This window comes from Amyelois transitella, chromosome 21 (assembly GCF_032362555.1).
Source record: "Amyelois transitella isolate CPQ chromosome 21, ilAmyTran1.1, whole genome shotgun sequence".
In the NCBI taxonomy this organism is placed as follows: Eukaryota; Metazoa; Arthropoda; class Insecta; order Lepidoptera; family Pyralidae; genus Amyelois; species Amyelois transitella.
The window spans coordinates 3,846,706-3,856,920 of NC_083524.1; the positions used below are offsets into that span (position 1 = coordinate 3,846,706).

The 10,215-nt window shown below is 33.8% G+C and overlaps 1 protein-coding gene across 2 annotated transcripts in view; it reads right to left on the bottom strand.

The window, feature by feature from the left end:
* LOC106141654 (E3 ubiquitin-protein ligase goliath-like) overlaps window positions 1–9,961 on the bottom strand; it is a 62,118-nt gene extending 52,157 nt beyond the window's left edge. For both annotated transcript variants that reach the window (XM_060950189.1, XM_060950188.1), the window contains exon 1: window positions 9,664–9,961. The gene's annotated coding sequence lies outside the window, so the exon portion shown is untranslated. The remainder of the gene's footprint in view (window positions 1–9,663) is intronic.
* Window positions 9,962–10,215: the final 254 nt, after the last annotated feature.

Here is a 10,215-nt window from a genome sequence, read left to right on the forward strand (position 1 = left end):
TCAGGTCATAGAAACCAGAAACTATCAGAAATACATAATAAAGAGTATAAATTCAGACCTATGTAGAAAATGCAATAGCTCACCAGAAACTATCCAACACATCACAGGTGCCTGCAAGACAATAGCCCAGAGTGATTACAAACATAGACACGACCAAATTGCCAATATCATTCATCAAAATCTAGCATTACAGTACAAATTTATACAGTCAATACAACCATACTACAAATATATACCAGAAACCGTCTTAGAAAACCAAACTGCAAAATTATACTTTGATAGAGCTATACTGACTGATCGCACAATTCATTTCAATAGACCCGACATCACCTTAATAGACAAAATTAATAAAACAGCATACTTAATAGATATTGCTGTTCCAAATACTCACAACCTACAAAATACTATAGCAGAAAAACTAACCAAATATATTGAATTAAAGGAAGAGATTAGTAGAATCTGGCATCTTCAAAAAGTAACCATAGTCCCTATAGTTCTCTCTTCAACTGGAGTAATACCGAAACAACTACATCAATCACTCAGAACTTTGAACCTATCAACTTCAACCTATAACCTCCTCCAAAAAGCAGCTATCTTAAACACATGCCGTATTGTAAGGAAGTTCTTGCAGACAGACTCTCAAACTATCCCTCGTACATCAATCACATTTACAACCCCACATTCTAATCCCACACAACATTCACAGAACCTTTCCAGCGAATATGCTACCCCACAAACACCCCAACAAATACCAAGAACCGATAACATTAACGAAGTAAGAGGTAATATAGATAATGACCTCCCTGATATACACTTGGCTTAGGCCCGTGTATAACAGTACACCGGTTTTTTCAAAAAGAAAACCGAGAAAAGAAAATGATAAAAATAAATAATAATGAAAATGTATTGCTTCTCTATCGCATTGGTGCAAACTGTAAAGATAGAATTAAGCTTCTGAAATAAATAAATAAATAAAATGAAAATATAATGTAGACAGCCCTTATACCTATATTTTTTACTTTTAAAATTTTTCTTCTTCTCCTGCCTACTTCTTTTTACAAAACGAATGAGCATCGTTTTGCGATAGCTTAGCAAATTGAAATGAGTGGACAATTATTGCTCTCTGCTTTAGTTCGTGTCAGTTGACATAAAAATAACATAGTTCTTATTCTGAAATGACTAGCCGTTTCTCTAATTGTTTGACAATATCGTGAAATTTTCGAAGTGATTGTGCAATATTTGGTACAAAAGACAAGCGGTATCAGATTAGGTGAATCATTTTTTGTATGTTGAAGATCAAAGTCAAAGATGTTATTCGAATTGCTTATTTACGGCGTTAATTTAAGTATTTTTTCATTCTCAGTAAACGAACGTTCTTTAATTGGTTTACGAAATGCAAAATGTAATCAAGAAAGTGAACAAAGTTAATCTTTCTTTTTGGGTTTCCAAATTTGGTGATATCTGTAGTCTAACCAACATAAAGACAATCCACTTGATGAAGCCTTGAAGAAAAAATTATTGAAGGAAAGGAAATTAGTGATTGAAGGAATACAAGTACGAAAGAAAGACTACTATCACAAAAAATTCTCTGCTTGTAAAAATAAACCTAAAAAGATGTGGCAACTGATCAATAATTTAACTCATAATAAAGTAAAAAATACCGCCTTCCCAACAAAGTTGATGAGAGGAAGCCAAACAATAACAGACAGAAAAGAAATTTGTCAACAATTCAACGAGTTCTTCGCAACGATTGGGTCAAACCTAGCAAAATCAATTCCTGGCAAGTATCATGACAACGGGACGCTCACTGTAACATCGGGAAACCATTGTTCTAGCCTATCATCTTTAGAGCCGGCAACGATTGAGGAAGTTTTGAGCATTATAAAAAAGTTAGATTCAAATACCAGTTCGGGGTTAGACAAAATAACTACTAAATCGGTTAAATGTGTCAAGTACCTAATTGTCCGTGAATTAACTGACTGCATCAACCGCTGTCTTGAAAATGGTATTTTTCCCGATAACTTAAAAACAGCAAAAGTGACACCTATTTTTAAGGCTGGAAGCCAATCAGACCCTAACAATTATCGTCCTATATCGGTTCTTCCAGTGTTATCGAAAATACTGGAAAAGGTAATTCATAAACGCCTAGATTCTTACCTCAGCTCAATAAACTTCCTTTACCCCAAACAGTATGGTTTCAGACCAAACTCAAATACTCTTTCTGCAACCGTTGATCTAGTCACAAAAATAAAAAATAACATAGACGATAAAAAGCTTTGCCTTGGAGTGTTCATAGATTTAAAAAAAGCCTTTGACACAGTTAGCCACAAGGTTCTTCTGAGGAAGCTAAAAGATATAGGCATTACTAATAAGGCCTTCCAAATATTCGAATCATATCTAAATAATCGTTCACAAATAGTGTCAATAGCTGATTGTCGTAGTACAACTGCTCATATAGCTTATGGCGTTCCTCAGGGATCGGTATTGGGCCCTTTGCTATTTCTCATCTACATAAATAATATAAGCAAAGTCGAACTGACGGGCGAATTGGCCCTTTACGCAGATGACACGAGTTTATTTTATTTTGGCCATAATATTGAATCTATCATTCAAGATGCCCAAAATGATCTTGATCTTTTAAATATTTGGTTCCAATGCAATCTGTTAACTCTGAACATTTCTAAAACCCATTATGTAATTTTTTCGGCCAAAAACAAAAAGATACAAAATTTTACACCATTAAAAATTAATAATATACCAATTAATAAATCAGATAGCGAAAAATTTTTAGGATTAACTTTGGATAATCGACTCTCATGGAAATATCATATTAAAAATATTAAATCAAAATTATCATCCTTAACAGGTGCCCTTCGCGGGATAGTTAAATGTTTGCCACTTAATGTACGATACAACATATACAATTCTATGGTGAAGCCACACATTGATTATTTGATTGAACTCTGGGGATCCGCGGCCAAAACTAACCTCCAAGGCATTCAAAGATCTCAAAATAGACTGGTTAAAACACTATTTCATTACGATTACCTAACGCCGACAGTAAAAATATACAAAGAAACCAAAATAATGGACATAAACAAAACATATAAATATTACTCATGTATCCTAATTAAGAAAATCTTAACGAAAGAGATATTGAGTAGTATTACTTTTAAAACTAATTACGAACATCCCTATCTAAGACGACTAAGAAATTCCAATAAGTTAATTTTGCGTCCTCCACGAACAAAATATGGTAAAAAGAATGTAACATATGAGAGTGTCCAGCTATATAACAAATTACCGAATAGTATAAAAAATGCCAAAAGTACAAAAGCATTTAAAAGACTTCTTAAAACTTACATACTTAATACTAACTGAGTTCGCCACAATAATTGGTTACTTCATTTTTCAGATACCTTATTACCATAATATTTTATATACTGTAAAACAAAACGTGTATATATATATATATTTAAATACACATATACTTATTATTATATACCAAATTTGAAAAAAAAAAACATCGTAACAACTTTATAACACAGCACGCTAGTCACATCTAGTCGTGCTTATCTTTGTATTATTGCGATCATAAAACATCGCTGCTTAGTACCAGTGTTTGGTGAGCCGTCCGGTTGAAATGATTACCTTACTACCCTACATGTTTTTTTATTAATTATAAACTAAACTTGTTTGTCAATTTACCTTTAAATGTACTTATACTGCATCTTGCACGCAACGACATACCTACATTTGTATATTCTAAGCCTAGATTCTAAGTTCTCATGTAAGTGAATATTTTTCTTATGAGAATAAAGATTTCTTTAACCCGAACCAAGCACCTTTCAATGTCACGCAATCTAATAAATAACAAAGAGGTATACAAATTTCTAGCACATAATTTTTGTAAAATAACCCAATGCTATAGCAATTGCTGATATTTATTTAATTTTTTTTTTGATCTTAAATTGGTCCCATTTAACGTCATTTACTGTTTTCATATTTTTCTACAAGTATTGTTTCATAAAAGTGGTTCATTATACGTATTGTTATGGCGCCTCAATGCGGTAAATGTGCACTTGCTATACCTACTCAGAAGTATAGGTACTATCGGCTATTCACCTCGCTTGAATAAGCAGTGACTACACATTTTTCACTTGAAACACGAGCCTACTGCAGGAAAATGATATTGTTTGACCCAGAACCCGACTAATGCATAAATGTATTCAATTAAAAAATAATAACATTGTCAAGAGTGCTTTATTCTGATGAACTTGTACGAATGTGGATAAAGCGAAATAAGATGCACGGATAGTGACAAGAGGAAAGGTGAACTCTCTCTTCCCCTCCGGGAATGTGGCGTGGTTTTATTATGTATATTATGTGTAAAATATTAGTACTAAGAGCGTTTCATATGATACACGAAGAATCATGTACTTATTTTTAAAATAATATACTGCGGAATGTTATGAAAACATGCAGTATGTATGAATGTGTATCAGTCACCTTTTCAATATATTCAAATGTATCATACAAACGCAAAATAGCGATGATTCTAGTACACATGTATCTATACTTACCTGAGTACACACGAGGCTCCACCTGCGTGAAAAGAAAAACACCGCAAATTTCCGTTCTCACAGGGATTTCGAAAAGCCACTAGTGGGCCCCTAGACCATAATAAAGAACCTACATGGTTTATTTGAGATCTGAAAACAAATGCTGCAGTGCAGGTTGTTACTGTTCTTTTGCGCTGACGCTTTGGAAGCGGCATTAAACTCGACAACCTATGTCGTGAAACCCAAAGTCGAGACAATTAGGTAATAAGTGATGTTCGAAATGTCCCACAATAAAAAATAAAAAACTCTAGACCCGTTGGGTCATGCCTTGGTATCAGTCAAAAGTCAGTGTTCCCTTTTATATGTATAGATTTTATTTATTTGTAGCATATTCGCGTGGGTGACAATAATTAAATCAAAGCATGGAATCCCCACTAATGCACACGACAGCGGGCCTACAACAATCTTATTATCAACTAGCTACTTACCTCTACTTCGCTCTCCTCCACATTTGCGATGGGATACTTCTTTTAGGCGAACTGGCCGTTATGTGAATCTCAACCAACAACAATTAGCAATCAATTAATTACAAGGATCTGAAGGTGGACTCAGTCTTTTTAAGACTATAGGCTTATAAATAAAGACTATAGAAAGAGACAAAGACGCGATATATGGATGTATCTTCCCAATGGTTATTGGCTCATGACAGTTCGTACATACATATTTCATTCTAAAATTTAACCTAACCGATTGGTTAGGTTAAATTTTAGACAGATTTGTCTTGATAAGTAAACTTGTAAAGCTAACCATTTTAACATTCCACTTAGATAAACAGGTAGATAAACTGGCAAATTTTGTAAGACATCTACTTACATGTCCCAATCTTACTTCCAGAATGTTTCTCATGGTTGTAACGACCGCATCAAATAAGTGAGTTCTATTGTGTTTAAACAAAAGAACGTAGCGCACGTGTGTATACAAATGTAGTAAGTCTTCTGTACAAGAATATGTTTTTTCGTTTATAGGTATGTTCTCATTTGAATCTGTTAACTTATTAACTGTTCTAGGATAATATCTACTGTACTAAATATTTCACCAATTTATATCCTATGTCCTCCTTACTACTTATACGTATGAGTGCAATTGCAAGATCGGATAGATAAAGGATATATTATAAAAAATTACAACTTGTATACAAACTCACTTTCACAAATGCAAATACATACATATGAAAACAAATAATATTATTGTGAAACACTATATATGGAATTGGGATAAAAGTTAAGGAAGGAAGTTGAGTATTATTTATAAAACTGTAAAACAACTTACGACATAATTATTATTAGTTGGGATATAAACTAAGGATTTACGTCTACGTGACTACAGACATGTTGCTTGCATCCGATTCTCTTTACGAACTTGGGGATATACGTCTTATTAATAACGGTGAAGTTAGTCATAATAAGTTTAATTTCATCATTTTTCCATACAGCTGAACGGGACCTATAAGGCCAAGCTTTTTGAGATAATAGGTTCCGTCTACCCTGCACATACATATACAATAGAAAAGTTGGTACCTAACAATCTCAAGTTTATAAGCTTAACCCTTGATTAACTTACAATATGCCCTAGGAGATAAGTAACCGGCACACACTGTGAGTAACTTATCTAAGTAAATAAAACGTATTACGCATTTTACTGAAATAATCTCATGTGTCATAGTTTGAAACCTAGCCTGATAGTCTAGTTACAAAGCTACTCGCTGATAAGATAACGAATATATAAATTACAGACGTGATCACTTAAGAAGCGAGATATACTTATTTTTGCCAAAAGGAGTAGTTTTATGGACTGGACCATGACTGCCATATAAAACTTGCCTAAAGTATTAATAATTTATTTTTGGGAGTACACGCGAATAAGTACACAACCTTTATGACTATGACTTAGAACATTGGTAGGCATTAGGACAGAAAAAGCCTTTGATGGACTTCTACTAAAGAGCTGTAAACATAAATGATAAGCAAATAATTTTCGTCGTAAGTGCATTTACAGACTCGGGGTTGAAATGTAAAACATAAGATTAAACTGAATGAATTATTTGATCTTCTTCAGACATTTAGCTCTGTCTACCGTGAGGCATAAAGACGTGACATATTTTTGTATTAGTATGTACCTACGACAATGTTGTGGACATACTCTCTACTCATACGCAATGTGTCGTCAATTTATAGTTGGACGATAATATTGTTTATTGTGGAGGCAATAAACACGATCTTTTATGTGGTTAATGACTGTGCCTGCTATCGGCGTGGATATTGGACGCGAGCTTATTATTTTCTATAAATGATACAACATACTACTAGCACTTGGCCGTGACTTCTTACGCGTAAAATTCCGATTACCTCGTTAAGGTGTGAATTTCCAAAAATAGCAACATACAGCCTTCGGTTTCCTACGTCCAGCAGTATTGGCTGTCTATATGTTGTCAGTCACTGTGTTGACGAACTCTTAGGAGACGGGAGGACAAGATTCGTTAATGAATAAAAAATAAGAAGTACGAAGACGTAATGAGTACTAAAACCTGTAACGGCTGTGTAACCGACGATAAACACTCATCGTAAAGATTATGACGACCACTTCACAACTTAAAAGTATACTTCATAAAAAGACTAAAAAGTATACAGAAAGAAAAAGGAAAAGCTAAGCAATTTAGAGTAATTGACCTTAGACAAACAAAAAGTTAATTGAATTGAACTGCACCGTAAAAACTACTAAATACCTACTAACAGCTTAGGCGGAAATGTAAAGGCACTAGAAGGATACAGATGTTTTCAGATTTGCACAAGTTACTGTCAACAATTATACTTACATCCCGTCTTTCCTAAAGAGATAGACAGAGCCAATACATTTGTAAAGATTCGAAAACCACGTTCAGCTGAATGGCCTATTGATGGAATTGAGATTCAGATAGTGGTTACTAATACCAGTCCATCGCTTTAAAGAAAGGTTACAAGCTTGATTTTCCCTCATCATCAAGACTATTTTTTTTTATTCATATAAGGCAGGAATTAAGATTCCATTCGATGCGACTCAAAAGAGGAAAGCAGAAATTGCTTCTGAAATATTATTTATAACTGCTATGTCTATATTTTAAAAGCTCTTTCGTTACTATTGTAGGTAAGTAAATGCTTAATTGTTCACTAAAGGAGTACATTACAAATATAAAACAGTAGTACAGTATAAAGGCGGGCTTATCCCTAAGTGGGATTTCTTCCAACGAACCTGATAATAAGAGGATTGCATACAAAATTGTACTGACTGACAGACAGCGCGCAGTCCAATCCCCTGAGTCCAGAGACTTGAAATTTGGTTGGGAATTAACAGGATACATGTTTTACGTAAGTACTTACACAGGCGGAGCCGCAGCGTCCACTAGTCCGTGCATAATGCTATGCCGTGTATAATGCTTTGTAGTGTGTTTATTTCTTGGCGGAAGTCAATGGAAACTACCTACCGATGTTATAATCGAAAACTAATAGGCGAATACCTAATCACTAATGATTAGTGATTACGTATTAATTTTCTGTTGGCGGTAGTGATAACGGCCCGGTCAATAACGACTGTTTTTCTTTAAAGCGCTTAACACACATGAAGCGAATCGGGCGTAGGAATCCTACTCATGTCAAAGTTTGTAAGGATATGTGGATGTGTGTGTTTGTTACATACCTACATAATATTAGACGACCTACCAAACTTCTAATGTGGTGGAAATTTAGGACAAGAGTACCCTTATTGGCAACAGGAAAGATGTAGTCTCCATTTGCCGATCTAGGAGAGAATCGTGATCGTTCGTACTTTCCCGTGGATGCCGTAACAGCGACTGACAGACAGCAAAGTTAAGTAATAAGCATTCATGTAGTAGGTATAAGCTTCTATGTCAATCTGATAGTGAAATAAAATATAATAAGGGTGTGCCATTTACTTCTTTCTTTACAGATTGTAAAATTCAATCAAAGCCAAAGAAAAACTTGGGATTATTTTATGTAAGGCTGGCAACACATCATTATCTTATCCTTGATTCCATCATAAAGCCATACAGCTGAAAGTGATCATGGTGTCATTTCAAGATATCCGCGTTATCTATGTGTGTGTGTGAAAAGTAATAGGTATACACCTAACTATATACTTAGTTACTGGTTTTGAACCATTTTTTCTAAGTTTAGTTCTGTTACAATATTATGTTGGCTATAAATTTTAGGGACACCTAGTATGATTTTAATTGGGGGATATTGGTACAGTGTGTTTCCCAGCACCAATTGGAAAAACAAAAGGGCCACTCTATCCCATTCCCATGAATGTCGTAAAAGACGACTAAGGCATAGGATGTTAAACTTTCTTTTAGGCAATGGGCTAACAACCTGTCACTATTTCAATCTCAATTCTATCATTGAACTTAACAACAGCTGAATCCACATTCAAGTCCACACTTGCAGTATTTTTAAGAATTTATTTGCAAAAGAATTTTACATTAAATGTATATTATTTATACTAACAGAAGTAGGTATGCTTCCACTGAAAGTCTGATCTTTTCTATTTAAATTATGAAATTGTAGTTTTTCATTTGTAGTAATAATTATAAACTTCTTTTTGTATTTAGAATAATGTAGTGGACTTTCATGGCATTGGTCAGAAAATTAAATTTAATTTAAATATTAAAATATGTCTTATGAATTGGGGTGGATTTTAAATGAGTTTATGGTTTCATTTAAATCATTTAATAATAATTGTTGTTTATATAGGCTACACTAAAAATATATTAATTAAATACCTACGTATAACTTAATACATATTTATAGTTAGATTAGGGTAAAAAATAATAGCTATCAAATGCAGGTAGGCTGTAGAAAATTAAATATTGTCTTTACTCTACCTACATAATACACTGCCTGTTACCTACATCGATAGTGAAATTTTGAATTGGGATGTTCTTTGTTTGACTCCAGGAAATTGTGTTGTAGCGATTGTGAATATAATGGGGTAAAGAAACTATCTGCTACTCTTTTATTACAGTAATATAATTTCGTTATATTGTACTTACAATATGAAGCATAATACGCCCAAACAGCTGTTAAGAATTTCTCCTCGGGTGAAAACAACGCAATCTATTTTAATGATACACCGAACGAAAACACAACACTTCTGTCTTTTATTTCGTTTTAACTTGTAGCGCCTTTGTTTTGATGTCCATACAAAGAAAGCTAGTTTGCATAAATAAAAAAGAAAACACGACAAACTATTGGAATTCGTAAAATAGGCGAGAACTGCGAAAGCACAGCAGTCACGACAAAAGCGCGACGCACGTCTCAGTCGCCGCTGTTATAAAAACTATTTGATTTTTTTTGGTTCGTTCGTTTCGTTATTGCTTTGCTTGACAGTTGACAGTTATGAAAAAGAAAGAATGAAAATGAACGAAGTGAACCAACGTTACGTCAACTCTTAACTTGCCCTCAACCTCGGACCAAGCATCACACAAGTTATTTATTTGACGTCAACCAATGTTGTTTAACCATATGTTTTGACAATTGTTAAGCGATATGAAGTATCCTATAATAATGAATAAAAATTTTGAATTTTGAATTTTTTTTTTTGA